Below are 27,953 nucleotides of genomic sequence, written 5' to 3' on the forward strand. Positions count from 1 at the left end.
TTTTGCACTTGTTTTGAGGTCTTACGGCATCATCAGACACTGGCTGCAGTTAGATGCAAAACAGGAGTAGCTTTTAAAAGTGCTACGCAGCCGTTTATTTGCTTCAGCAGTGAGCAATGCCAAAATAATACACAAAACTCCCCAAATGGCTTCTCACACCTACCAGGCTGCTGCAGTGAACAATATATACACGGTGAAAAAAAGGTACACAAATGCTACTTTACAAATCTATTTCCAAGACCAAGGCTCTAATGCCAGACACACACACATGAGGTTAAACTTGCGAACCAATTGGCAAAAACACTCTAATGTAACAACAAATCCAAAACACAGGCTCTTTGTGGATGGTGGCGGCTGGGAGAGAGGGGCCAGGTGGTTGTCATCTGGTGGTTAAATACTGGAGGTGATCACCAATTATCCAGTCCCAGGACAGGAACAAACTCCACCCAACAACTCAGCAGGCACGCGCAGGTGTCCACCCCCAAAAAACACCCATCCATCCTCTGGTGGGAGGAGACACACACACAAAACAAACACTGAATCATAACAATAGTTTGTCGTGCATAAATGTGATGCGTTTGTCCTCCTCAACACTTATTTTATCTCTTTGACACAAGTTACAGCTACCTCAGTATAGATCTCTATCACCTGTTTGGGGTTCAGTGTTGTTGTCGAGTTTTGTTAGAAACACACTTCCTGCAGTGGACGTCTTTAGTTTGGAAACAACTAGTTTTGGAAAGAAAGAAAATTAAATCATTTACATGGTGTAATATTCCTACTGATTAATTTATGAAATCATTACTTCCACTCATCTGAAACTGACTTAAATTTTAAACGTGTTCTGATGTTTTGTTTTTCGGATTAATTCTTATTGATGTGTTTTTATGGAGCATTTTTCTTCTGTTGGAGTGATGTCCTCACAGACAACGCTCCGAAGAGCTTCTGGTTACGTCATCAGGAAGGTGTAGTCTTCCAAGTCTTAAAGTGCCGTGCAAATGCCTGACAGGGTTCAGGTCAGGTGGAAGAACGACACACTGTGACAGTCAGTGTTGGTCAAGTTACTTGAAAAAAGTAATCAGTAACTAATTACTGATTACTTCCCCCAAAAAGTAATCCCGTTACTTTACTGATTGCTTATTTTCAAAAGTAATTAATTACTTAGTTACTTAGTTACTTTTTAAAAACACGATTTACAACCTGAATAGGTGATAAATCGATAGATCTTTCAGCCCAATTCTACTTTTTCTGCATAATCCATCATACAAAATGTAATCAAATGGAAAAGTCTCTTTTTAAAACTTGTTTTATTAGTTTTAACCTTTTAACTTTATGCATCAAGCAAAAATTTAATTATATGCAACATTCTCTGACTTGAAGAAATTTGTTTAACGTTTAAACCTATTTTCTGCACATTCCAGCACATAAAATAAAATATTTTTTGTGTTTACACTCAGTCTTTCAAATAGATGCAAGTAAAACACAGCAGAAAATAAATAAAATCAAAGACTAGCGGTCCTGTTGCTCTATTTTCACCTGTAAAGCAGGAGGCGTAGGTTTACCCTGGTGCAGGTGTGCCGCGGCGGTCAGTGGAAGAATCCGCGAGTTTCTCTGTGAGTTTCCCATTACGTCGTAGCTACTCGGTGTTTGCTCGGAAGTTTAGGGTTTTTTTCGCTGTAAAAAGAAGTTTTCTTCCCACGCACAACGGACACTAATGTTTTTGTCACTTTTTATGGAATCAAACTCAAAGTAAGGTCAGTACTTCCACGCTTTAAACGCTGCACGCTCATACTCTCTCTGCACTCGATATATGATCCATTGTTGATCTGCACACAGCTGTTGTCACGAACGTCGCACTCGCTTACGTCACTGTCATGAGACATTCTCGCAAAAAAATCACGGTTTTAGTAACGCAGTAACGCAGCGTACGGCCTTCGGGAAAGTAACGGTAATCTAATTACCGTTTTTGCAATAGTAATCCCTTACTTTACTCGTTACTTGAAAAAAGTAATCGGATTACATTAACGCGTTACGCGTTACTAGGGTTGCCAACCGTCCCTTAAAAAACGGAATCGTCCCGTATTTAGAAACAAAAGTACACGTCCCGTATTGAGCTAATAAGGGACGCACTTTGTCCCGTAATACAGTGAGAATCAAAAGTAGTCTATAAGTTTTAATGTAATTAACGCTTTGTTTGAAAACATAATTCCCAGCCCCGCCCCTGCTTTGTGACCAATGAGCTGACAGCACACTTATGACAATTCGAGTATGACAATTCAGATTACCGCTCATCTCATTGGTTGAGGAAAGGTCGCTTGCGGAGAAAATACCGGAAGACAACAGATGACCACAACAAAAAGCATGGCCAACAGGGAAACAAACGCCGACACTGCGGTGCAAGTCTCAGACGACAGTACACCTGAAGCTGGGCAAACACTGCGATTTTCAAACTGCACGATTGGCTCGCATGGGTTATAAGTTCGTAGGTCACGATGCAGGGTCTCACACTATACCGCCCAATGCTCTGATGCGACCTGAGTCACACTGTGCCTCCATAAAATGAAGGTTATAACAGAAAATCTGTCGCTCGCTCTCCCTCTTTGTCTTTCACTCACACAGACACACACCACCATCAACTTTGCTAAATTGCTAATGAAAAACATGATCAGGCAGCTGTGATTGAGCAGCAATGTAAATCCAACTATTTTCACGGTTGTTGTGGTCGTGATAATTTGGTGATGCCACATCGAAAAGGCTCGGATGAGCTTTCCAAAGTTCTACAAGTTGTGCCTCCATCGCTTGAGTCCAGATCACACGCTGCACAGCCGTGCTGCTCCGTCTTTTTCACCGACGTTTACGTGTTTGCGCGTGAGCAGTGTGAGCGGCTGCGGTGACACCCTCACGAGCGATTGATGATCGGGAGCTGGTCGTGAGGTGTTAATCGCTTCTCGTTACCCCACGTATACTACACGATGCACGATGAAGGCCAAAATCGGGCCGATCACCAAATTGGTCGCACGACTCAAAAATCGGCTCAAAATGGGCCAAAAATCGCACAGTGTGAGCCAGGCATTAGACCAGCAATGTTTGTGCCTCTCAGAGAAAGAAAAAAAGGCTGCAAAAGTGCAGGGAAGAATGGGAAAAGGAAAACACCTGGCTGGAAAAGTTCACGATAACACCTATAAAGCGCACTGCACTGTGTGCCGGCGCACTTTTTCCATAGGCGTGCTTCTAATGGTGGGCACATGAAGAACATGAGGGGCGTGAAAGCTCGGGGAACCCTTAACCAATTTTTGTCTACCAGGCCACGGCAGAAGCAGATATGGTAAACACTGGTTTGTTTGTTTTTAAACCCTCTGGTTAAGGTTAAAATGGGCATGTGCAGTGAATATCAGCGCTATGTGGCCAGAAGTGTGATAATATAATTTATTTTGTGTAATAAACAACTGCAAGGATAGATGATTACAACAAATAGATGAGTAATACATAAAAGTAATACATAGATGAATAATGATGATGAGTTATGACGCGTAATCATGGGAACAAGTGGGTTTACAAACGGGAGCAAAAGCTGAAATAATGCCTCTGCTGAAGCCAATTGCACTAAATGCACTAAATGTGCACTGTTACAAGAATATTTTTCTTTCTATTGTTTTCTATTAATTTATATAATTTTAAGTTAAGCAGGACAGAGTTCTTTTAAAGAAAGATTTACTTTTATTCTCAAAAGTTAAGCATGACAGGCTTCTGTTTAAGAAAGAGACCTGTTTTATTGTGTTAATGTTGTCATTTTGAGCTAAAAATAAATGGCTAAATGATTTTTGTTTCCCATGTGTTGATATCACAAAGAATACGCATCTACTTAAATCAAATTCAAGTCAAATGGTTAAAAAAAATAATTTCACACACAAAAAAAGAGCTAAAAAATTCACCACACTGGGAAGGGTGAAGACAACTGGGTCGCCCGGCCCTGGCCACGAGGTGTCCCTTATTTATTTCTCAGGGAGTTGGCAACCCTACGCGTTACTGCCCATCTCTGGTGACAGTCGGCTGTATTTGGTCTTTAGGAAGTCAAAACTTTGAGGTCCGTTATGCTGTTGCAGGATGAATCCATGTCCACAAAGATAAGTGGAAAATGGAAAATGCAGTGCTGCTTCTCCTCACTATAATATTCTGTGCTTGTGTCCCACTTGACTTGAATATTCCCACTGCCATTCTTCACAGTGGGTTTGATACACTGCGGTATCGTTCTCTTTCTGTAACAGCGACAATCATCAGTCAAAATGTCAGTTTCCATCATGCTGGTCTGTTGTAGCCCAACTCAAGTGTTTGGCCTTGTTTTCCCTCCCGAGGAGTGGTTTAGATGCACTGCGCGTCCTCTGGGACCGCTACTACACAGCTTTCTTTTGGCAGGAGTTTTTGTGTGAGTAAGTTATTTTTCTTTCCCTCGCTGAGAGAAAGCCGATGCATTGATTTTTCTGGTGGTCACTTTTGTTTCACCTGATCATGCTTCGGATACCGCTGATCCCGTTTCTGATGGTGTGCTGTGCACAATTTGAAGCCTTTACTCTTGCAATGATTTGATGCAATGAATGCTCGTTGGAGTTTTTATGTCTGTGAACACTTGATATTATGATAATCAGTATTCACACTTTTTTGCCTTAGTTTTAGATAAGGCCTAATTCAGGAGAATGGTAACTTCCATGCGGTGATTGCATTGACTTTTTTTTTTTTTTTTTTTGCATTCGGCAACTGATTGCATGCTCAACCTCTAAGTTGTGGTCAACTTCGAGGTTGAACATGCAACACCCTCAACTTCTGCATTACTGCTTTTGATTGCAAAGCGATTGCACAGGTTGCCTGAGGGGAGGGCAGCCTGTATCCAAACAATGGCAGTCTGACTTGGACCGACTGCAATCACTTTCAGACAGACTGACAAAAGTCTGCAAATAATAATAATCTAATTTATAAAGAAAAGCAGAATGCCAACACTTTGCAATCTGTCTGTGAAGGTTCTCAGTCATCCAGGTCATCGTAGTCTAAGGAGCTTGCAAAGAAAAGCGTCTGGACTTCTTTAAGTTACTTGAAGACGTTTCACCTCTCATCCGAGAAGCTTCTTCAGTTCTAAGGTCAAATGGTGGAGAGTCCCAGATTTTGCAATCTATTTGAGCCAGTCTGCAAAATGAATCTGTGATGCATCTCTGTAAGACTCAACTGATTGTATTCTGGTTATATTTAAGTAAGTAAGTAAGTAAAATTTATTTATATAGCGCTTTTCACAGATAAAAATCACAAAGTGCTTTACAACACAGGAAATGGAAATATAAAAACAATATAACAGTAAATAAAACAATGTAAAACAATAAAACTATAAAAACAGCATAAGAAGAAATTAATCAAATGCCTTTCTAAGTAAAAATGTCTTCAGCTGTTTCTTAAAAGAATCAATGGAGTCCGTGCAGCGAAGAGACAGCCACCGTCTGAAAAGCCCGATCACCACGAGTTTTAAAACGAGTGCGCGGTACCACCAGCAGTCTCTGATCTAATGACCTTAAAGCCCGAGAAGATGTATGTGGTTTCAGCAGGTCAGATAAATATTGAGGAGCTTGACCATGTAGGGCCCTAAAGGTTAGAAGTAAAATTTTAAAATGAAACCTAAAATTTACAGGCAACCAGTGAAAGGAGGCCAAGACTGGAGTGATATGCGATCTTCTCTTGGTGCCTGTTAAGAGACGTGCTGCAGCATTCTGTACAGTCTGAAGACGATTTAAGGCTGATTTGTTAAAACAAGTAAAAAGACCATTATAGTAGTCTAAACAAGAAGAAATAAAAGCATGAATAATCATCTCAACTTCAAGCTTTGATACCATTAGTCTGAGTTTAGAGATATTCCATAAATGATAAAAACAGTTTCGGACCAGCTGCTTAGAGTGCTGCTCGAGCGACATCGAGCTGTCAAATATACATTTCCATATACAAGCAAGTTTGCTGAGAGCCCATACCATTTTACAGTTAAATAACTATCCTAAAGCTAATATCTCACCTGTTTCAGAACTAAAAGCTTGTCGCTCAACTGAATGTAGGGGTTGATGTGTCTCATTGTCATTTAACCCTTTAAGACCTACCATAGAACCAAGTCCGCCAGAGCTTATATTATATTTTTACATGCTGTGGAGCCATTTTTGGGAGCATTTCAAGTTGCTATACATCAATACAACCATTATAGCCCAAATTTTAATAATGTCTGCATTAAGTGCATAGTAATTACATGAATTGCAAAAAAGTGTAATAAACTACAAAAAAATTGAAAATCGTTTTTGTTTTTTAACATATATTTTTAGTTAGAGAAATTTAAGAGGCTTATCCCTCAAAACTGTAAATACAAAAAAGTTGCACAAAATAGTTTCCCACCACAGGAAATTTATTTTGAGTGTCTTCATAGTTTTATTTTTGAAATACACCAATTTTTATACACTGCAGGAAAAACAAAAATAAATATTATAATACAAATTTGCAAAAAAGCAGCATATGCATCAAAATAAACTATTTCCAGCAGTGCAATATGAGTCCTAAGCATCCCAGAAACCACACAGAAAGTCATAAAGTCAAAGATAACTTTTAAAAACACCAGTATAGGCTCATGAGGCCCTGATGGTAAAAAACGACATTTCCGCAAAAATGACGTCACTTCTGGTTTCGGGCAGGTCATGGAGGACATGCGATAGTTCGCGCTGACGTCTATTCCAACGTAGGAAGTGTTACAAACAGCTGATCGGATCGGCAAAGCGTGTTTCTGGAATATTATGTTTTTGTTGCTGCAAGTGCTTTTTATGCAGTTTTTGCAGCTATATGTGGAAGGAAACTGTGACCGAGGACAAGCTGATGGCATAAGATGTAAGTACAACTCCTCCGGTTTCATATGCAAAAAAAGTTATTGCGCTAGCTCACGTGGTTGCAGAGCTACCGGGATTTAAAAATAGTTACGCAAAACAGAGCGTGCAGCTCCGACCGGCTTTAAAGGGTTAATCGCTGTGTAGATGCACCAAACTGCTTTGAAGACAGCAACTTGGCCCCCATCTTCAGGAGCAAACATTTCAAAGGCAAAGCAATTCCAAGTTTATTGCACACAGCCGCAGTAATTTTGGTCGTGCTGCCGTCTCCAACCACGGTTTTCTCAAGTGTGACTGTAGCATTAGTTCATCAGCTCTTTCAGTTTGAAATGTGGATGAAGTGGCTGGACCGAAAGGACCAAATAACAAATACTGTGACCTGAAATCTGCTAAAAGCTATTCTGCTCACTCCTGAGTTGATGTTAAACGTGGAAAAACCTTTGACATTTAATTTGGTGGATAGAATAAAACAAAAACAAGAAAAACGTATTGATCGTTCGAGCCATGAACCGCTACGTTCTTTTCTGTGTGATCAACATTGTTCCATTTCACCGCATCGTAAACAAGTTTACTCAGATTCGAGTGCAGCTTTAGTCAAAATGCAGCTCCTCACACACCAACCGCCCATCAAACTGTCAGTTATCACAAAGAAATTCATCCCACTTCACTGTGTTAAAAATGTCTGCAGAGAACTCTGAACAAACAGGACGCCTCAGATATACAAATGTGTGCGCACACACACACACACACACACACACACACTCCGGGAGTTGAGTCATAGGAGGGGAGGAGTAACTGTCAGAAAGATGGATGGATGAAACAATGAAAATCAATGAACTGTGTGTGTGTGTGCGTGCAAGAGAGAGACATGTTGCATCCATACAAGTGCGTATGACAGATGGAGAACTGCAGAGTGAGGCAGAAGTGTGTGTGTGTGTGTGTGTGTGTGTGTGTGTGTGTGTGTGCGTGTGAGCGAGACGGGGAGGCTGAAATGTGGTGGGCGTGTCTCGCTCTTAATGAGTTTTTCTTTTTAATTACCTTCGTTTGACCACAGTTTGTTTCCTGGGAACACAGCCAGAAAAATGCATAACACACATAAACACACATAGATTCAACGAGGAATTTAATGTTTGCGGTTTGGATGAATTTGCTCCAATTCAAGCTGATGAAAGCTGTTCTTATTAGCGTATTTACCACAAAGTTTTCCGGCACTTTCTTTACTTTTGTCTGTTAACCTGCTGGGTTTCCTGTGTGTTCTTTCTCTCAGTTTGCATCACCCCGTGAGTGGCACACAGGTATTAGTCTTCTTCCCTGATGTTCTGTGAGGTGTTTTTTCAGCCAGGTGAAAGTTAAAAACAACAATAACGTTAACACATAACCCATGTGCTGTGAGTCTGTTTGTTGCCTAATAAGCTGAGGAATGAGGGGAAACTCTGTGTGAAGATGGAGCCTCAGAAAAGTTGTCCACAGTAGATGTTTTTGTGGGCAGCAGCTGTCAGAAGCCTGGTTGAGATTTCTGCAGGGAATTCATCTTGCCAAGGAAGAACAGAAAGATACCAGGTTTAAAGAGTATCAACAAATTCCAATAAAAGAGCAAAAACACACATTTAAAAAACATTTAAACCGGCAATCCTTGCTTTACCAAGAAATACACCCTTTATTAACCATCAGTGAATCAACAGTGGGTATTTAGATGATGCTGCAGGTTCAGCTTGAGGTTTTTATGCCTGGTTTTGCCTTCATTCTTGGGTGCCAGTGCTGTGTATTGTTGCTGCTTTGAATTCAGCCTGACTGCATCTGCTGTCCTCTGTGAAAAGGCAGGAAGCAAACTTCCCAGAGCCACCATGTCTACAGGTGGAGATCAGCTGTGGTCAGCTTTGATTCATGGTGTTAAGAATTTCTCTCCGTGTCTGGCTGTTTACAGCGCTTTTCACACCCACTACAGAAAAAGGAAAGGCCTTTGGGAGGAAAAGTTAAAAACTACCCACATGCTGAAGGCCAAAAAACGACTGACATAGACCGATGCTTTTACACGATGAATGAATAAATGAATGTTGTTGCACAAAGAATTTATCTGGGCTTTATTGGATATATTTGTCATATAAAAACAAATATAAATATTTGTGATATTTACATTTCTTTTTACATAATTTGTAACAGAAATAGTCACGTCAAGTTTACACATTCATAACCCAAATGAATTGATTCAAACTGCCAACTCTGCCCTCATTAATTGGACCTTTCGTACTATTTGACTATCCACTATTGTAAAGGGGTCGGGGAATAAGGTAAATTTCTATTCTAAGCATCTTTGGCCCACGTGGAGCATATAGGCCACTGACAGCTCCTCGCCAGTGCACTTGGCTCTGGGCAATCTTCCCCAAATCCCTCTGGGAGTATCGGTTTCACTGCATTTCTGTTTCAGTGACCCTGCACCATGTGTCAGGCTCTTCCTGCAGCACGTCGTGCTCCTTCATGGGGAAAGCCCTTACGTGTTCAGGTCTATTTGCTTTGACTTTGCCTTCAATGTTTGTGTAACAGTTTTGCTTTTTTCAGCCTGGTTGTGTTAGCCTCCTAGCCCTTCAGCCTCTGAAAGAGGTGGTCCAGAATTTCCTTTCCTGTACCTTTTGAATTGTCCAGCGTGGGTGTCCCTACCACGAGCTTATTTTCCTGCTGGCAAAGCTCGTTGATGCTTTTACACAATACAAGCACAATAGAAAGCACACGAGCCAACACACGAGGGATGCACCGAGTGTTAACGGAAAAAGGAAAACGCTTAATCAACAAAGCTGAAGGTGTCTCAAGCCTCTCTAGTACACCTGAACTGGGAACAATTGGGAACAATTAATTTCATCTTCCAGCCTGGTTGGATGGCGTTTCTTTAAATATTCAGGTCGATCACCCCTGTTTTCCCAGAGATCTTGGTTGGTTCTACAAAGGCTTTTGCTAATGCCATGTACAGATATGATAGGGACAGCGAGATTTCTATCTCACCAGTATACAGTTACATATTGGGAACACAGTTAACTACAGTACAGAGTCCCACCTCCCCAGCTTAATTTTACTAATAGGATTAACTTTGCTGTTTTCTTGCTACTGTATGAAGCTGTAGCTACATCTGTCCAATGGATGTGCAAGTAGGCCAAGTGAGGAAGGAAGGAAGGAAGGAAGAAGCCATCTACCATGGTCCCCAGTCCTGGACCTGGAGTTCTGAGTTTTAGGACTTTGAATTCTTGTTTCTCATTTGATGTTCTGTTTGAGTCTTAGTTTTAATAATAATACATTTTATTTAAAAAATAGTGCCTTTCAAAGCACCCAAGGACACTGTACAACAAATAAAAACACAAAAACTGGAAATATACACAATAATAAGAATAACAGATAAAAGTTAAGAGCATACAGAGGTTTAAACATAAGCAATTTTAAACAGGTGAGTTTTGAAGGTGGACTTAAAAAGAGGGAATGAAGTAATGTTTTGCTTTGCAATCAAAAGCAGTAATGCAGAAGTTGAGGGTGTTGCATGTTCAAGGTCAGGGGGTCAGAGCAACTAAAAGCCCCCCCCCCCCCCCCCCCACTGTAATCAGACGAGCGGAAAGAACAGAGAGAAAGAGAAGATGAAGATCTGAGGCACCGGGATGGGAAGTTCATCTGTACTAAATCAGAGAGGTATGGTGGAGAGAGAGAATGAATAGCCTTAAATGTATAAAGGATTATTTTAAAATGGATGCGAAATTTAACTGGAAGCCAGTGAAGCTGCTTCAGGATTGGGGAGATGTGGTGGGTAGAGGAAGTCCTAGTAATAATACGGGCAGCAGAGTTCTGGACACGTTGGAGCTTGTTGATGGATTTTTGTGTAAGGCCCAATAATAGTGAGTTACAGTAATCAATTCGAGAGATAACAAGATTATGGACGAGAATGGAGGAGTGAGGAAGGGGCGGAGGCGATTGATGTTACGGAGTTACATTATTGATATGTGAATTAAAGGATAATGTGCTATCGAGAATGACGCCCAAGCTTTTCACAGAGGGAGAGATAGGGACCAGCGAATTATTGATAGTGAGAGAGAAATTGTTCATTCTGGATAGCAATCGTTTAGTGCCGACCAGGAGAAGTTCTGATTTATTGCTGTTGAGTTTAAGGAAGTTGGAGAACCAGGAATTGAGTTCAGCTAAGCAGAGGGTAAGGAAGGGTGGAGGAAGAGTAGAATTGGGTTTGGTAGAGAGGTAAAGCTGGGTGTCATCGGCATAGCAGTGGAACTGAATGTTATATTTACGAAAAATGTGTCGGAGTGGAAGAAGGTAAATAATGAAAAGGAGGGGCCCGAGGACAGATCCCTGGGGCACCCCAGTAGATAGAGGAGAAGGCTGAGAAGTGAAGGACTTTCATTGAATGAACTGAGTGCGGTCAGACAGGTATGATTTAAACCAGGCTAATGGAGTATGAGAGAGACCAATAGAAGCTAATCTGATAAGAAGAATGGGATGAGAGATGGTGTCAAAGGCTGCACTCAGATCAAGGAGAATAAGGATGGAGAGGAGACCAGAATCAGCTGCCATAAGAAGATCGTTTGTTATTTTTTATAAGAGCAGTTTCGGTGCTATGCAGAGGACGGAAACCAGACTGGAACTGTTCGTAAAGGTTATTATCAGTTAAGTGTAGATGCCCTTACTGTGGGTAGGGAAGTTTATGTATTGTTTAAGGCTGAAGCTATCAAAGCAGGATAAAAGGTCCTTGGTAAGAGGATGATCACAGTTATCCACGTGGACGTTGAAGTCACCCAGCAATATTATATTAGGGGAAACAGTAGCTAGGTTGGTCAGCAGATCAACAAAGTCACTTATAAAAACAGAATTTAATTTTGGGGGGTGGTAAATGACAAACAACAGATTCAAAGGAGCTGTAGGTAGGGACAGACAGCGGCGAGACTTTCCAGTTCTCGCGATAAATTACCGCGAGGCCACCACCACGGCCGGACTCACGAGGTTGGCAGGTGTAAACAAACCCCGGGGGGGGGGGGGGGGGGGGGGGTGGCGTCGTTGAGCTGCGAAAAGTCATTGAGCTGTTGCCATGTCTCAGTCAAGCAGAAAAAGTCAAACTTACGGTCTGTTAGGAGATCCTGGATGAGATGTCCTTTGTTCGTAAGCGGACGGATATTAAGCAGGCCGAAGTTGACGGAAGTACTGTCGGACTGGATGAGAGCGTTGGCGTTGGCCGTAGCCAAAACATTGTGGTCAACAGACCTGGCGGGGTTCTGTTGAGAGTGACCAGAGGTGGACCAGAAGGACTGAATTGGCTTGGAATTATCCTGATGGAAATACAGACGGGAGCCCCGATGCACGTACTTTCGGCGAGGGAGGAAGGCGATGTCCGTGTGGAGATGAAGAGCAGCCAGCGGTGGAGCAGCCACGGAGAAGCAGAGCCGGAGGAGCTCATCGGCTGTATACTGATGGAGCCCAGTGCCGAGTCGGTAGATCAATGACATAAAGATCCAGACCCACAAAGACAGTGCATAGATCCTGAGAGGCCACATCACGGACAGGAACAACCGGACAGAGACACCGGTGGGCCGTAGAGACAGGAACAGGACAGGAATCCGGTAGCGACAGAGATAGCGGTGAGTAGCGGCAGCAAGTCGCGCCAGCGTTCACTCAACCGGAAGTTTTTTGTTTCAGTTCTTGTCCATTTAACTCCGTATTCTGGTTGGGGGTTAGAGGCTTTCCCTCTTATGCTTTCTGTATTAACTAACTAAGGTATGTGCTCTGTATAGTCTGTCACTTCCTGTTTTACCTTGATAGCTGTTTGTCTTCTGTGTCATGTTTCTAGGTTTTTACTTCACCTACTTCACCTGTCTCATTACCCTCGATGAGTTTCAGCTGTTTCTCGTTGCCCCGGTGTTTCCACTCTGTCTAACTGCCCTCTGTGTCTGTGGGTATTTAAAGTCTGTTTCCTCATGTTCTGTGTTGTACTATGTTGTTCTTTCTGCTTATCCCTGTTCATGTGCCTTAATTCATAGTTAAAGTCCTAGATTGCTCTTAATGTTCCTAATTTACTTTGTGCTCTGTTGGATTCTGTGTTTTCCCCTGTTTGGAGTTTTGTATGGACCTAAACGGTTAACAGATAATAATAAATGGCTCACCTTTTGTTTGAGTCTCTGCATCTTTGCATTTGAATCCTCACTTCTGCTACAATCCATCTTATCACACCATATTTATATTGTTAGATATGTGTACCAAAATATTGAACAACATTTTCTCTTGTATTGATTCAGTAAGGGCCAGAGTATTGTGTTTTTCAATACTCACCTCAGACTAATACTGAGGCAAAACCTATAGCAAACCACTTTTTCCCTACTACTGTCCCAGATTTTCTGTCCCAAATGGGCATTGCAACGATTATCAGCAAGAAAGAGGTCGGTTGAACTCTGGTTTGGGCCTTTCTCTGTGGAGATTGCATGTCATCTCTTTCCTCTGACATTCATGTTAAATTAATTAGTGATGCTAAATTGGCCATGGATGTAAAATAGATAAAGTTCTTTAACTGCATGGAATTAAGTGCTGTATGAATGTATAATTGAAACTGTAGCGGCCTGAGGTTCTGTGAGTGATCATCTTTGGATGTTGGCTGCCTTTTGTTTCATGTTTAAAATCAAATCGATGGTGGGATCATTTTGATGATCCCACCCTTCCTCAGTGATGTTGAGATCAGAGGACTGGGGAGCCCAGTCCATGACTTATAGTGCTGCACTGTATGTTTTTAGTTCAGGTATTCTTTGGTATGCATTGGCAGAGTGTTTGGGAATGCTGGCACGGTGAAAAATGCCTTTGCCAACCTGACAGTATGCATGATGATTAAGATCTGATGGTACACTATGTTCCACTGTGGTTTACAGATGCTGTGGAGACTTGCTGTATCTCCTCCATACACACTGATGACAATTTGAACCAAAAATTTCCAAATTTGGACTCATCACCCGATACAACTCGGTGCCACTGAACATTAGTCCAGTTCTTGTGTAATGTGGGATACCTCTGCCTTTTATCTCCATCTTCCTTCCTTAAGAATGGCTTCTTGACAGACCCATTTCCATTGAAACCATTTCCGACGAGCAAACAGAAGATGTGTAGAAACAACACGGCTTCATCCTTTCACCTGAAAACAGTCAGGTACAAGAACTGGACTGAAAATGAATGAAAAAGCAGCCAATGTTCAACAAAAGCTTTGGAAGGCCTTCAGAAAGCCTTGAACTCTCACTCAAGGCAGCTTGGCAAAAACGTACATGAAAGTCTGCCTGCTTGCAAGCACAATGCAAACAAATGAGGGGTGTCCCAAGACTTTTGCACAGTACTGCAGAACAGAGCCTGCTTTATCTTCCTTTTTGAGCCAGTGGAGATAACAATTTATAGAATAAGCATTTTGGATTAAACAACACTAAAACTAGCAAATGCGTCCATTAGGGATGCAACGATACCAATTTTTACAAACCGATACGATACCAATACTTGGATCTGAGTACTTGCCGATACAGAGTACAAAAACCGATACTTCTACCACACACACACACACACACACACACAAATGCAATGAATTGGAAGACAGGTTTTATTTTATTCTCTGCCAATAAAAAATTAAATCTTAATAGAAATGACCACAAAAAAATTTCTAGTGAAAAATAAGCACTTCTGTTAGAAATTATTGCGGAGTCTCCACATTGTAATTTAACAAAATATCACTGAACTATTGGCACTGTCCCGAGCTTTCAGAATAATAAATAAACACTTCTGTTTATTTATTATTTCATATCGCAGCCCGAGTATGCTGAGAAGACGGTGCAATCCTATGTTTTCCACGACTGGCATTGGCTGGTCATCCAGAGCGATAAAATGAGTCAGAGCCTCTGTTATTTAAACTGCCCGTGGATTTTCTCTTGACATTTTTCTTCGCTTTTCTAAAACCTGAGTTAAAGTTGGCTGTTCCACACTGCTGACATTTTGTTTAGCCTAGCTACAGCAGCCTCCAGTTTCTCTTTTTTATCTGGAGCCGCCAGTCTCACTCGTCTAACCCTGTGCCTGTTTAGCGCGGGATGTCCCCCTAGTGGCCAATCTAAAAAACTACAACAGAAATGACAAGCCACCCTCTGATTAATGAAATAAGTTGGTATCGGTTCATGGTATCGGTTAACTTTTACTAGTATGAGTACACACACATTTTACAGTATCGGCCCCGATACCCGATACCAGTATCGGTATCGGTGCATCCCTAGCATCCATAAACTCATCAGGATAGTGTTTAGCGCTCATTTGATGATCTCAGTAGATTTGTTTCTCATAGACTTTCTAACATCTTGACTAATATTTGAAACCAGAAGGGCTAACCTCTGGTTGTCATTAGAAAGAATGCATGTTTAGGGCACTTGAGCAGTGATTTCACCTTTAAGCTACTTCCATCTTTCAAATATGGTTTATAGTGACAACTGGTTGATGATTGTGGTATTTTTTTTTTAACATTTTGGTACTGATTATGTAACCCTAGAATTTAAGCAGGAGTTGGATAATGATTGCTTATTTTGTCACTTCTCTATTATTCATCTTTGCATTCATAGTTTTAAATGGTCTCTTACATAACAGGTCAATTAATTTTTTCAGTTTTGAATCAATACGCGCTTCTTGTATTTACTTTTCTTTACTTTCTGAGTTAAAATGGATTTCCTGTGAAGTTAATTTTGGCATATTTCCCTTTCTCCTGCCCATTTTCATTTGAGTCATTCCCTTTCTGTCTCTCTCTGATTACTTATTGTGTTTATTCATACAGGAAAACACACACACACGCACACACTTGCACAAACATATATTTAAAGCATTTCCTTCTGGCCCATTTATTATGTGTACTAGTTATTATACACACACACACAGTAAGTCTCATCCTGGTCTATTCATGGTGTGTATTCCTCATTAGTGTCATTCAGAGTTATTATAATGATATGAATGGACTGGCAGCTGCTGCAGTGATAAGGACTCTTTTCAGCTCATTCACTCACCCGTGTGAGTGCGCGTTTTGTGCATGGATGTGTGTGTTTGGCTGTGATTTTTTTTTGTGTTGTAGATGGATGAGTTTAAGGGTATTTTTTTGTACACAAGTGCCTGTATGGAAAGAAAAAGAGGAAAAAAAGGTGTGTGAGAATATGTGAAGGAAAATGGAGTCTGTGTGAAAAAAGAAAAAAGGAAGAGAAAGGGGGGTGAGGACGGTGCTTCACACATATGGTTCATTCGCGCTTCCTCTCACATTCCTCTGCATCTGTCGCCTGTCTTTCCCCCCCACCGAGTCATCTTCTCATTACATTTTCTTCACCTGTTTCTCTGCACGATCATTTCCCGTTCATTTCACCTCTCAAATTAGAAACCCTCCCCTCCTTCACCTCCTCCGGTCTCCTCACTCCAACGCTTCCCTCCTTCCTTCAGACACGCGCCTCGTTCCCCATCTCCCCTCCTTCCCCATCTCCCCTCCTCCCCGTCTTCCATCCTCGTCTCATCCGTCCGTTTATTTCTCCTTGTAAAAATCTGATTCTGTAGAGACGGCGTTTACCTCCAGCTGAGATCTGGCCAGATTTGGGCTGTAGCACAGACAGCCTCGTGGCTGTGCGTAAGCTGCAAACACACATGAATTTGTGTTTTGTCAGGATTTTTTGAGGGGGTTGCCTAGCAACACAACTTTAATTATGGCCTACCTGTCGTCCAGTCTTTTGGTCTCTTTTGTTATAGTGGAGATTAAAAACATTGTTTCTAAGTAGAAATGATCGGAATCCCATAATTTGATGTCAGTTTTGGAAAACCTAAGTTTACGGTCATAATTCAAAGATGTAAAAATAGTGAAAACACATTAATCAATAACAGATAAGAAAATATAAGACGGCTACATTTGAAGAATTATAAAAGGCCGCAAAGTTCTGTGACTCCGCCCATAAAAAATCATTAGGTGGCCAAACGATGCTTTCATCCGTTGGTTTCATTTGTCTCTTTGGTTTCCCATGAAGGTCATCTCCTAGGGTGGACTGTTTTTGACACTGAGGCTACGTCCCGTCCACACGTAAGCCCAAAAAAATGAAGTCAAACGCTGTCAAGAACACGCCAAAGCAACAGGTGGCGAAATAATCCTAACCGTGTAGAAATGTTGGCCAATCAGAAGTGGCCAAACACGACGCATGGAAGCGGTCTTTCTAAATGGAGGGACACTAACTGCAAGAGTGTAAAAACTGCAGATAGTAAGGTTAACAGCAACAGTATTTTGTCTCTATCTGCCATTGTACAAATTCATGTCATGCAAACAATAACGTGACGCACAGCGTGATGTCAAAAACGGCGCACACCTCTGAGGTTCTGTGACTAAATCTCAGTTTTTCTTGTCCAAATGTAAACGCAAAAAAGAGTTTTCAAAAATCTGCATTTTCAGTGATGCAAAACGCCATTTACGTGTGGACGAAAGAATAGAATAGAATAGAATTCAGCTTTATTGTCATTGCACATGTCACAAGTACAAGGCAACGAAATGCAGTTTGCATCCATCCAGAAGTGCTTTAGCAATAATATAGATATGTTACAGAATATAGATCTATTATAGATGTGTTACAATGTACACGGTATGAAGGTATGTTATGAATATATTATAACTAAGTTTGTACAGGCTGTAACTGTAGTGAGGGTACAAGCTATGAACAAGTTATACGTATGGTTATAAATATGAAAAGCTATAGCAGATTATAGATATACAATTATTAAAAAACAGTTGTAGAACTATAATTATTGTCTTGTACAGTATGATTTTCTATACAGCATTTACAGTAGTGCCCAAACACATAGAAAAAACTGTGTTTTCAAAAATAGCCATGTACATGTGGACGTCGCCTGAGTCTTGGTTTTGTTCTCGCACTTGTCTGCTGGATCTCCTTCGCTTTGTCAAAATGCCAAGTCTTAAAACTAATTTTGAGGAACTTAGATGAAGCCAAGATCCTCATGATGGTGCATGATGGCAGCGGTCCCCAACCTTTAAAACTAATAAAACTAATACCGGTACCGAAAAAAAGAGTTTTATTCATAACACACGTGAAAAGACCCAGGAAAACCGAGTTAATGATAAAAACGATAACAAAATGATGCTAAAAACCCTGAAAACTCTACATTTCACATCCGAGCCTCAACTCTCGCGGTCCGGTACCAAACGATTCACGGACCGGTACCGGTCTGCCACAGTTCAGGTGGTTAGTGCTGAATATCTCCCTCAGTCTCTTCATTCTTACCGTGATCGGACGAATGCACAACTCCATGAATGAATGAAAGTGCCACTGCCACGCATGTCGCTCCCCTGACCCACTACCACACCACAGGTTTGGACACCGTGGATCTTCGACTCAAAGCTGCTGTTCAGTCTTTGGTTCTGGTCACGAGTGACGATTCTTAACATGAAAGCTGGTTAAAGTTGGCCTAAAAATAGCCCCGGCGCTGGAATCGATCCAGATGTGCGCACGAAGATACCAATCAAGATATGACTAAAGAATTCTGGGAATTGACCCATAAAAATCCAAAATCCTTACTGGATTTAAATTTGGCAGATGATCTTCCCGTGCACACCCAGACCGCTTTCAGCACAGCTGCTATTTATAGATCGCTCTCTGGAAGCCGCGATCACTCCCGTTGAGTTTGTGCCTGTGATGTGCGCTGAATCTCCTCCACTGTCGATACTTTAGAACACAAATCTGGTGGTTATGCAGGCGGTGAGTGAAGACTTTGTGTGGCCAAGAAACTCTCAGAGGGGCAGGAGAAGATGATCTTGAAGTGGAAGTGAGTCATTGAACTTTCTGATCACATAAAACAATTTTCTGATGGCTACAGATTATCTGGGGGGCAAAAAGCTCTACAAACCTAAAAAGTAGTTTGATCGGTTACTGGCACCTCCATGCTGGGGAAGCAGAATATGCAAAATTTCCAACTCTTAGAGGAAAAACAATCAGTCTGAAACAAAACACAGATATCAGCGGGCTGTTAATGGTTTAATGACATCTTGTATCACTACACTGTGTTTAGCGCCGTAGCCGAGATAGCTCGTTATAATGTGCCTGCATGTGTGCTTTACTCCAGAGGTAAGTGAAAAACAGCAGACTTAAGACATCTAAACATGTTTCTCAAATACGCAGCTTCTCGTTTCATCTCAGTGAGTCTCCGGTGTCTCTTCAGCCACTCGTGTAGCTCGTTTTTCCTTTTTTAACACACAAACCAGTCTGTGAAAGCACCACAACGCCTCCATGAATCTTGGCTGAACATTTCACAAGTTTGTTTCCAAAATGAAATCCACACTCTTTGAAAGAAAGCAACACCTGTTAAAATGTTAAAATTAATCAAATATTGTAACAGCATATTCACTTTCAAAAGAAACTTTGTTTGTGTAGCACTTTTCTTAGTAAATGAAAACAGAAAAGGGCAAAATGGGGAGAATATAGTGAATAGAGAACATAAGGATGAAAATTAACACCACAGAGAACAGTAAGTAAATATCAAGGCTTCTTATTAACCAGTTGTTTAAGAAGGGATTTCACAGAAGATACAGATGTAACCTGTGCCTTAAGGCTCTGGAAATAACTAACAGAGGCATATAAGTATAAACTTCACAGCCAAGTCAAATAGTTTTTCAAATCCATTGAAGAATCTACAAAATACAAAATTACAGTAGTGCAAACAGAGCCCAACAAAGTAAACACACACTTCAAACCTCCTAACAGCAGCAAAAAATAGACGGCACAGCTGATTTATCTCCTCGTGTCACTCAGATGTGTTTTCATTTCGACAGTTTTGTTTTTGTGAATAGAGAAATCAAAATAGTGCTTTGATTGTGTCTTGTAAAAAATGAGAAGCCATTAAAAACATCAGTGGGGGTGAAAACATTTTGATCTGTGCATGTCAGCGACACAGGCGATGCTTGGTTTTTAGAAATTATCCAAGAAATGAGAAAAAGTTGTTTTCCTTAGTTTTGTGAGATAAACTCTGTGTGACCTTTAGCGCTATAGGGCTTTGGAGTTGACGTCACGCCGCAATGCATTGTGGGAGCGCAGCACCATTTTAACAGGCCACGAATCAATACAAACACACTTGGCCCTTTCTCAATTCTAAGTACGCAAGTACGTACTCGCGTTCTCAGCGAGACCGGACGGAGCCCCGCAGGGGACATGGGAGAAAAAAAAATAAAAATTTTTTTTGCGAGATCTCGCAAAAGTTGAATTCCAACAATGGCGGCAGCTACTTAGTTGTAATATTACTCTTTCTGGGTCACAAAATACACTTTTAAGATATATGCAAAAGTTTTAGCTGCATTCTTCGAAGCCGACCGGGAGGTCGAGGCACGATGTGCTGGGAGAGCGGTGTTCCTCCCGGCTGTAGTAGGTCTCGACCTCCCGTTAGCTTCGAGCTAGTGGGTGTCGGATCTCCGAAAACGTCGGAGCACTTTTGCAAATATGTGATATCTTGTAAACCGAGCAGATATCTGACGTTTACACAACTACATTCACGCCTCAAAATATCTTAAAAGTGTATTTTGTGAAAGATTATTACAACTAAGTAGCTTCCGCCATTGTTGGAATTCAACTTTTGCGAGATCTCTCCGTAAGACCGGACTTGCCGAGACCACGCGGGAGTATGAACTTGCCGGGAAAGCAAGCACGGTCTTTGCTGGGTAATGTGACCAAGATACAGCCAGAGGTTGGCCATAAGATAGACTTCTCCTCTTCAGCTGCCCCAAAAAGGCTCTCAATCAAAACATAAACAGACCATCCGTAGTGACAGATAAAAGAAGCCGTCCTCAAAAAAGAAATTCCCCCTGCTACTGTGGAGGAGTCGTCTCAACTGATGGGGAAATATTTCTCCAAGCATAGTTCTGTTCTGAACAACCATAATGTTTTATTTAGGGGGTCTACCTTTGTGCCTGAAGTGCACTGCCATGTAAATAATTTGCATTTATTGAATATGTACTTACTAAGTAACACTGTTCAAAAGTCAAATAAAGAAACAAACACATTTTTGCCTCTTTTATTTTTAATTAAAACCACTTTGTAGAACATCACATTAATTATAATGTAGAATCAATGTCATGTATAGTTTACAAATGACAAAATGTTTACATAAAATCATGACAGCATTTAAATAATATCAGCCACTACTAGCATTCTGTAATTTACTGTCTCTTTTGAAAACGTATCACTACATAAACAGCACAAGACTTTTAAGAGTATTTAACAAGAGTATTTTTCCCTGGTTTTACTACCACACCGGGGCACATGTTCACCAAAACACAGCAAACCTTCACCATCTTATCCAGGAGGGTCACCTCTTCACCCTCACGTGGAAGAAGTAATCTGATTGGCATGGTGGCGTGTAGCCACCATGTCCCTAGTTTGAAGCAGGGATTTCGTAGAGCCCATGTGCAGCTTTGGAACCCAGTCAGGGTTTGTTTCATCTATTTCATTGGCTTGTTTGCTGCAATAATGAAAAAGCAACTCTATAAATAGAAGGTAGTTCTACAAAATGACTCATGATGATGTTTGTTCTAATTTGCAATGACCTCAGAGTGCATTGAAAATAAAACTAATCGGCTATAAAGAGTAATATGAACTTATTTAGAACTTAACTGAATAAAAATGTCTGGAGCACCAACAGATATCTGTGGATGGAAGAGAACTGGATATCCGCTCGTCTCACAGCTGCTATCCAGGCTAGACGCCTTCTCTTGGTAACATCGATACACGAGCTCCGTCACGTTGCTTCCAGGTGGGGAAAGAATAAAAAGAGCCCATTTTCCAGCTTATTCCCATCCCGATCGTGCAATCTAACATCCGACAACGCAGCAAGGGCGCACCATTGCTGATGCTTTCGCTCCTTTAGCCCTTTGTCTGGCCTGCTAAAATGGCACCTTGGCGGTAACACCCCCTCCCACATCACGCTCCAAAGCCCTGTAGCGCTATCACCGGGGAAGTTGTGTTTTTGCTAGCATTTGCATGCCTGTCAGTCTGTCTGTAAACACGATAGCTTGAACAATTTTGAGTGAATTCTGGTAATACTTTGTAGGGGTGTAAAGTGGGGTCATGTGACCAATCCATTACAATTTGGCTTACATCCAGTAAGGTCTTCAAGATCAACTTGAACTGGGAAAACTGGAAACAACTGGAAACAACTGGAAATTTGACAAATAGCCTCATAAATGTAGAAACTATGACTCTTCCAATAGTGGTGTGTATTGTCAACATACCAAAAGTATTTAAAATAATGTCACATTTGACCTCTGATCTTCAAGATCAGAAGGTCAAAGTGAAAATAATGCTAAATCTAGCTATTTCCATTCTTTGTACTGACAACGTATAAACATATAGTGATGATGATAATTCTAAATATCACAATAGTTTGTATATCATGTCCCATTTGACAAAAGCTGCACTTTGCACTTATTTTTACTGCACTACAAACTTCTTAATGTACCTTTGCAAAGAACAAATAAAACAAAATGAATATATATTCATATATTATATTAGGGCAACCGTGGCTCAGGGGGTTCGGAAGCGCATCTGTAACCGGAAGTCGCCGGTTCGATCCCCGGCCTCTCTGTCCTGGTCGCTGTGTCCTTGGGCAAGACACTTTACCCTACCGCCTACTGGTGTTGGCCAGAGGGGCCGATGGCAGTCTGCCCCAGGGCAGCTGTAGCTACCACCGTAGCTGCCTCCACCAGTGTGTGAATGCGAGAGTGACATTGTAAAGCGCTTTGGGTGCCTTGAAAAGCACTATATAAATCCAATCCATTATTATGTATGTGTGTATGAAAAATACTACCTTGGAGGAAGATTGCACTCTCGTCTGCTGCTTGTGTTTATGTGTTTTCCTCTAGCCAAAGTATCATCCTGCCAGTGAATTACAGTATTTACAGTGTTACATTTATCTACAGGATGGAGTAACGCGCGAGGATGTGGAACAGTACAACAGCAAAGTTAGAGAAGATGCAGAAAACATTATGTAAACAATACTGCATTTATAACCCAGCTTTGGAAATTACTTGAGGAAGTGCACTTTTCTAGAGCTAAAGGATACACATAATAAGCTGATGAATCATGCTGAACATTTCTTTTGTGTTTTTACCAAATAAATCTGCAGATGACCTTTAAATGAAATAAATGATTTGAGTGATTTAAGGCCAAAACACACTGCTGCCAAATGGCGTGCAGCCGCCTCTCTTATTTTCCCAAAATCCCACATTGGTAGCAGCTAAGCACAGCTCTGTGACTTTTATTACCAAGTGAACTATATTGTATAAGGATTAGGGATGGGTATCGTTTAGGTTTTATCCGATACCGGTGCCAAACCGGTACTTTTGAAACGGTGCCGGTGCTTAAACGGTGCTCAAACCGGTGCTTAAAGAATGGAAAACACAAAAGTGGTCCAAAAACCTCTCATGTTCAGCTGTTTTTTTGTAAAAAGATAACAATGTTAGCCTTTTCTGCAGCTATGGGGCATATATGGTATCACTCTTGGCTGGAAGCAGCTTAAACAATGGAAAAAAACACAAACTTTGTCCAAAAACCTCTCATGTTTAGCTGTTTTCCACTTTTTCTTTGGTCATTTTAGCCTTTTTGGCCAGGGTGAAGGGAGTATCTGCCATCAAACAAGAAGACAGCTGCATGTAGCTATGATGGTGTTTGCTGTTCACCTTACATGCATTAATGTAATAACGTGGTTAGCCTACTCAACGTAAATTACACACGAACAACATTAAGCTACTCACGCAGAGAAGAACGGCTGCTGCTGCATCATCATCCGTCATCATTTCTGCTACACTGGCAGGGCTAGGGGCCAGGACTCTCCTCTTCGGGTTTTTGGGGGATGTTGCTAATTCCGGGTCCGATAACAGGCAACCCACAAGCAGTAGATGTGCTCGGTGTGAGGTCTCGCAGCAAGCTATCAAATACGGCGCATTTCTCGGCTTTAAAAAAAAACACTATGCGTCGCCAGGTGTTTCATCAGATTTGAGGTGTTACCTTCTTTGACAGTATCACAGTATCAGCTTAAAGCACTTGTTGCAGCTGCTGAGTTTGCATCTTTTGCTGTGAAGTACAGCCAGACTTTTGACCGCTTCGCCTTGGGCATTTTTAATCTGTAGCTCTGCTCTAAAAGAACGTACGTACCTGGACCCGCCTACTATTCTCGGAAACTTAAAATGATTGGCTAGAATCTAAAGTGTATCATTCCATACCAGTTGGTGGCGGTAATGCACCTTTCAGTTGTTTGCCAACCGCCAATACAAATGTAAGGAAGAAGAAAGTGTATCACAGCTCAGGAAAAAAAGCACCGAAATAAAGCACCGAAATGTGCGCTGCTTTTCGGTCTGGTTACTACCGTTTATGTCAGAACCGGTGCCATCATGGCACCGGATACCGGTACCCATCCCTAATAAGGATGTCCATATGTGATGTGATAATGATGGCCACCACACCACCGTTATGATTGATCTATTTTTAAAGTGTCTCCTTTAGTAAATCATGACAAACAGACAGAACAGGCGGCCCAGATATCTGATGACTAATCCACAGGCGATTGTTCCCAGGTCATCAAGCAATGACTGATGGGCAGTGTTGGGGAGTAACGGAATACATGTACCGCCGTTACGTATTTAAAATACAAAATATGAGTAACTGTATTCCGTTACAGTTACCGTTTAAAAAGGTGGTATTTAGAATACAGTTACTTTGTTGAAATAAATGGATTACACGGCGGTACTTCCCTGTTTCATATTGTGGCGGGTCAGGACTGTTTGGGTTTTGTTTGACAGCTACGTTCTGTTGTTCCAGGTGGCAGCGTTACGGTTGCCATGGTTACAGGGTGACGCTCTCTCTCTGCGTGTTTCCTGGGTGAGAGAGCGCCTGTTGTTGTTGTTGTGCTAAGCTAATAGGCAGAATGCTTCAGGCATAGCTCTAAAGAATGTAGCATCATGGGCAGTGTAGTCCGTGCTGCAGGGAGAATGGACTGCCATACACGTTATGTGTCTGTGAGCGAGGGAGGGAGAAAAAGGAAAAGTACGAGCTGTCATCGAGCAAAAACGGGAGCTGGAAGCATGTAAATATAATAATAACCACTGCAGCCAAGAAGAGTGCCTGACGAGCCCAGTTGTAAGTAAGCTATTAAGACTCGACTGTACACCGTGTTCGTGTTTTCCTCCAAAAACAATAAGTTCTGTTGGAGCAGCCTTTCAACGCCTCTCTGTGTCTCTCGCTAGCAAAGTTGACCCAGACAACAAAGTAAAGCTAGTTTTCAGCTACGAGCCGACACGAACCCACCGTATTAGCCAGAGGTCCCTTTACTACGGTTTGGAGCTGCGGACCTTCAGTAACAGTAATAAATCACAGCAATAGTACATTCATGTAGTTGTAAACAGCATGATAATATATTAAGTAATCCAAAGTATTCAGAATACGTTACTCTCATTGAGTAACGTAACGGAATACGTTACAGAATACATTTTGGGGCATGTAATCTGTAATCTGTAATGGAATACATTTTAAAAGTAACCTTCCCAACACTGCTGATGGGTAACAAAACTGAGGGCTGGCCATAGCTCTGCGTACCCCTATTTTGATGCCTTGAATTCAACAAATTACCTGTTGACCTGAACGTCACAAGAAGCAAAATAGAATACGTGTGTGACGGAGATGAGTGGAAAGGTGGACCTGCAAGGAGCAGAGATAGTAAAGGTGGATGAGTTTAAATACCTGAAAGTAACAGAGAGCGAACAGGAGAGGTGAAGAGGAGAGTGGAGTGGGTGGAGACAAGTGTCAGGGACGATTTGTGACAGAAGGATAGCGGCAAGCGTGAAAGCGAAGGTTTACAAGATGGTAGTGACCTGCGATGATGAATAGTGTGGAGATGATGACACTCACAAAAAGACGGGGGGTGGAGCTGGAGGTGGTAGAGTTAATGATCTTAAGACTTTGACCTCTGAGGACTTTGACCCCTGTTGGAGCGACTAGGATGGACCAAATTAAAAAATGAGTGCATCGGCGGGACAGCTCAGGTTGGCAAGGCTGAGAGGGTTTGGACATGTGCAGAGGAGGGATAATGGATGTTGAATGTGGAGCTGCAGGGCAGGAAGAAAAGAAGGAAATCACAGAGAAGTGTCATGGATGGAGTGAAGGAGGGTTCGTGTGACAGAGAAAGATGTTAGTAATCGGGTGAGATGGAGGCAGACGAGCCGCTGTGGCGACCCCTACAGGGAGCAGCCAGAAGAAGAAGGAGGAGAGGCAGCAGCTGTCTGCTGACACTAGACTGTGTGGGAGATTAGACACACACAGACACCTGCTCATTAGTGTTTACTAAAACACAAAGAAAATATTAGAATTTCACTCACCAAAGCTGGAGACTTCTTGGATTGTCTGTTAGTATGCTGCAAAAACTCAGCCAGCCATATTAATTTTCACATAATGACATGAAAACACTGCACAAAACACCAACCAATCATTAGCTACCTTGGTCCTCGATGCAGAACTGTACAGCTTAATAAAACTGGGAACGACTCCACAATTGTTATGAAGGGGGGAAGTATAGATGCCAAAATGTTTCAGTACTGGGGTGTGAACATGTATGCTTCTCTGAGGGTGGGTACTTTGTTGTGGGGAGGTGAGAGCGTGGGTTTGTTGGCTTCATTTGTTTTAATGTTACTGCTTGGTGGGGCTTAGCAAATATTAGCATGCCATCAGGCTAAAGTAACATCTTCACCATGGCAGACACAGTATTACCTGCTAAATCAGGTCACTGAAAGCAGCATGCAGAGGCTCTCCAAGCTCCAGAGAGCTGTTGTCGCTGCACACTTCATATCTTCTTATTATGCTTTTCATTTTAAATATGTTTGACTTTCTGCTTTAATATAAATCATTAACCCACCAGCTTTGCACCGAAGCCACACGGGCCTTCATTCTGAATTAACATCTCTGTGTGCGCTACACACAGACACACACACACACAAATCCTTCTTAATTAAAAATTTTAAGGAAACGCGTGAAACATTACAAGGTTGGTTAAAATAATCAGTGAAGTGCAGCCGGTCTTAAGTGTCTGCACTGTCAGCAACAAGTCTGCAGACGGCAACAAAGCTGCAATAAGTGGAATCGGGAAAAGAAAACCCACTGAAACACGGTCACTTTAGCCCAAGATTCAAAGGGAAGATACAAATCTTATTATCATCTTTTCTGACATTTCAGACTTTAGCTTTTATTCTAAAAAGGCCTGACGATGCACGTTGGGGGCTTGAGCATTTATTTGAGGTGAATGTAAATGAGAAGCACATCTCCACCATGACTGAAATGTGGGTCAGTATCCATAGTGACTGTTTGAGGAGACGTAACCGACATTTCGTGGTGCTTCAAGTGTTTCGTGCTGAATGCTGGGTGCAAGTCGTGTTCTCAGTGTGTGTGAATATTTCTGCCTTTTCCAAAAACCAGTCTGTGTGTGTGTGTGTGTGTGTGATCAGTTGTTTCATTGCCTCACTTTATTTCAAACATCTTCAACAGTGACTTATCTATGGAAATGTGCCAGGAAAAATGTTCTGAAGCAGAAAATATGACAACCGCTTCAATGCTACAGTCTTGCCGAGTGTATACTTATTAAAAGAATACTTATATTTAACACATCATCCATCTGCTTTCAAAGTGCCTCCCTTCGGTGCTGCTGAGCTCGCGGCTTCCGAAGATAAATTCACTGTTTCCTCTTCTTCTTCGTCTTTTAAAACCTCATTTCAGTCTCCCACCAGTCTTTTCAAGTTTTATCTCTGTTATTACATATCTTGTGAAAATCTCCTTCAGGCTCAACGTGAGATTGTAGCCGACACCTGTTGGACTGTTGAAAGTTTCCTTTGAATCACCCAAAGGGGCTAGCACATTAACACAGTGCGTCTCAGACGGACCGGGTTCATGGGGTTTTTAAATTTCCCTCTGCACATGAAGGCACCACACACAGGGTTAAAATGTTTGGTGATAAAGTATGGTATGTATGGTACCATGT

At 41.7% G+C, this 27,953-nt stretch overlaps 1 protein-coding gene and 1 long non-coding RNA gene across 2 annotated transcripts in view; both read left to right on the plus strand.

Annotated features, from left to right (window-relative positions):
• Positions 1–27,953, plus strand: part of xkr7b (XK, Kell blood group complex subunit-related family, member 7b) — a 125,137-nt gene that overhangs the window by 50,188 nt on the left and 46,996 nt on the right. The window lies entirely within an intron of this gene.
• Positions 11,927–27,953, plus strand: part of LOC146494145 (uncharacterized) — a 46,328-nt gene continuing 30,301 nt past the window's right edge. The window contains exon 1 of the long non-coding RNA XR_014871540.1: positions 11,927–27,922. This is a non-coding gene — a long non-coding RNA (uncharacterized LOC146494145). The remainder of the gene's footprint in view (positions 27,923–27,953) is intronic.

Source organism: Neolamprologus multifasciatus, chromosome 20 (assembly GCF_963576455.1).
Source record: "Neolamprologus multifasciatus chromosome 20, fNeoMul1.2, whole genome shotgun sequence".
Classification (NCBI taxonomy): Eukaryota; Metazoa; Chordata; class Actinopteri; order Cichliformes; family Cichlidae; genus Neolamprologus; species Neolamprologus multifasciatus.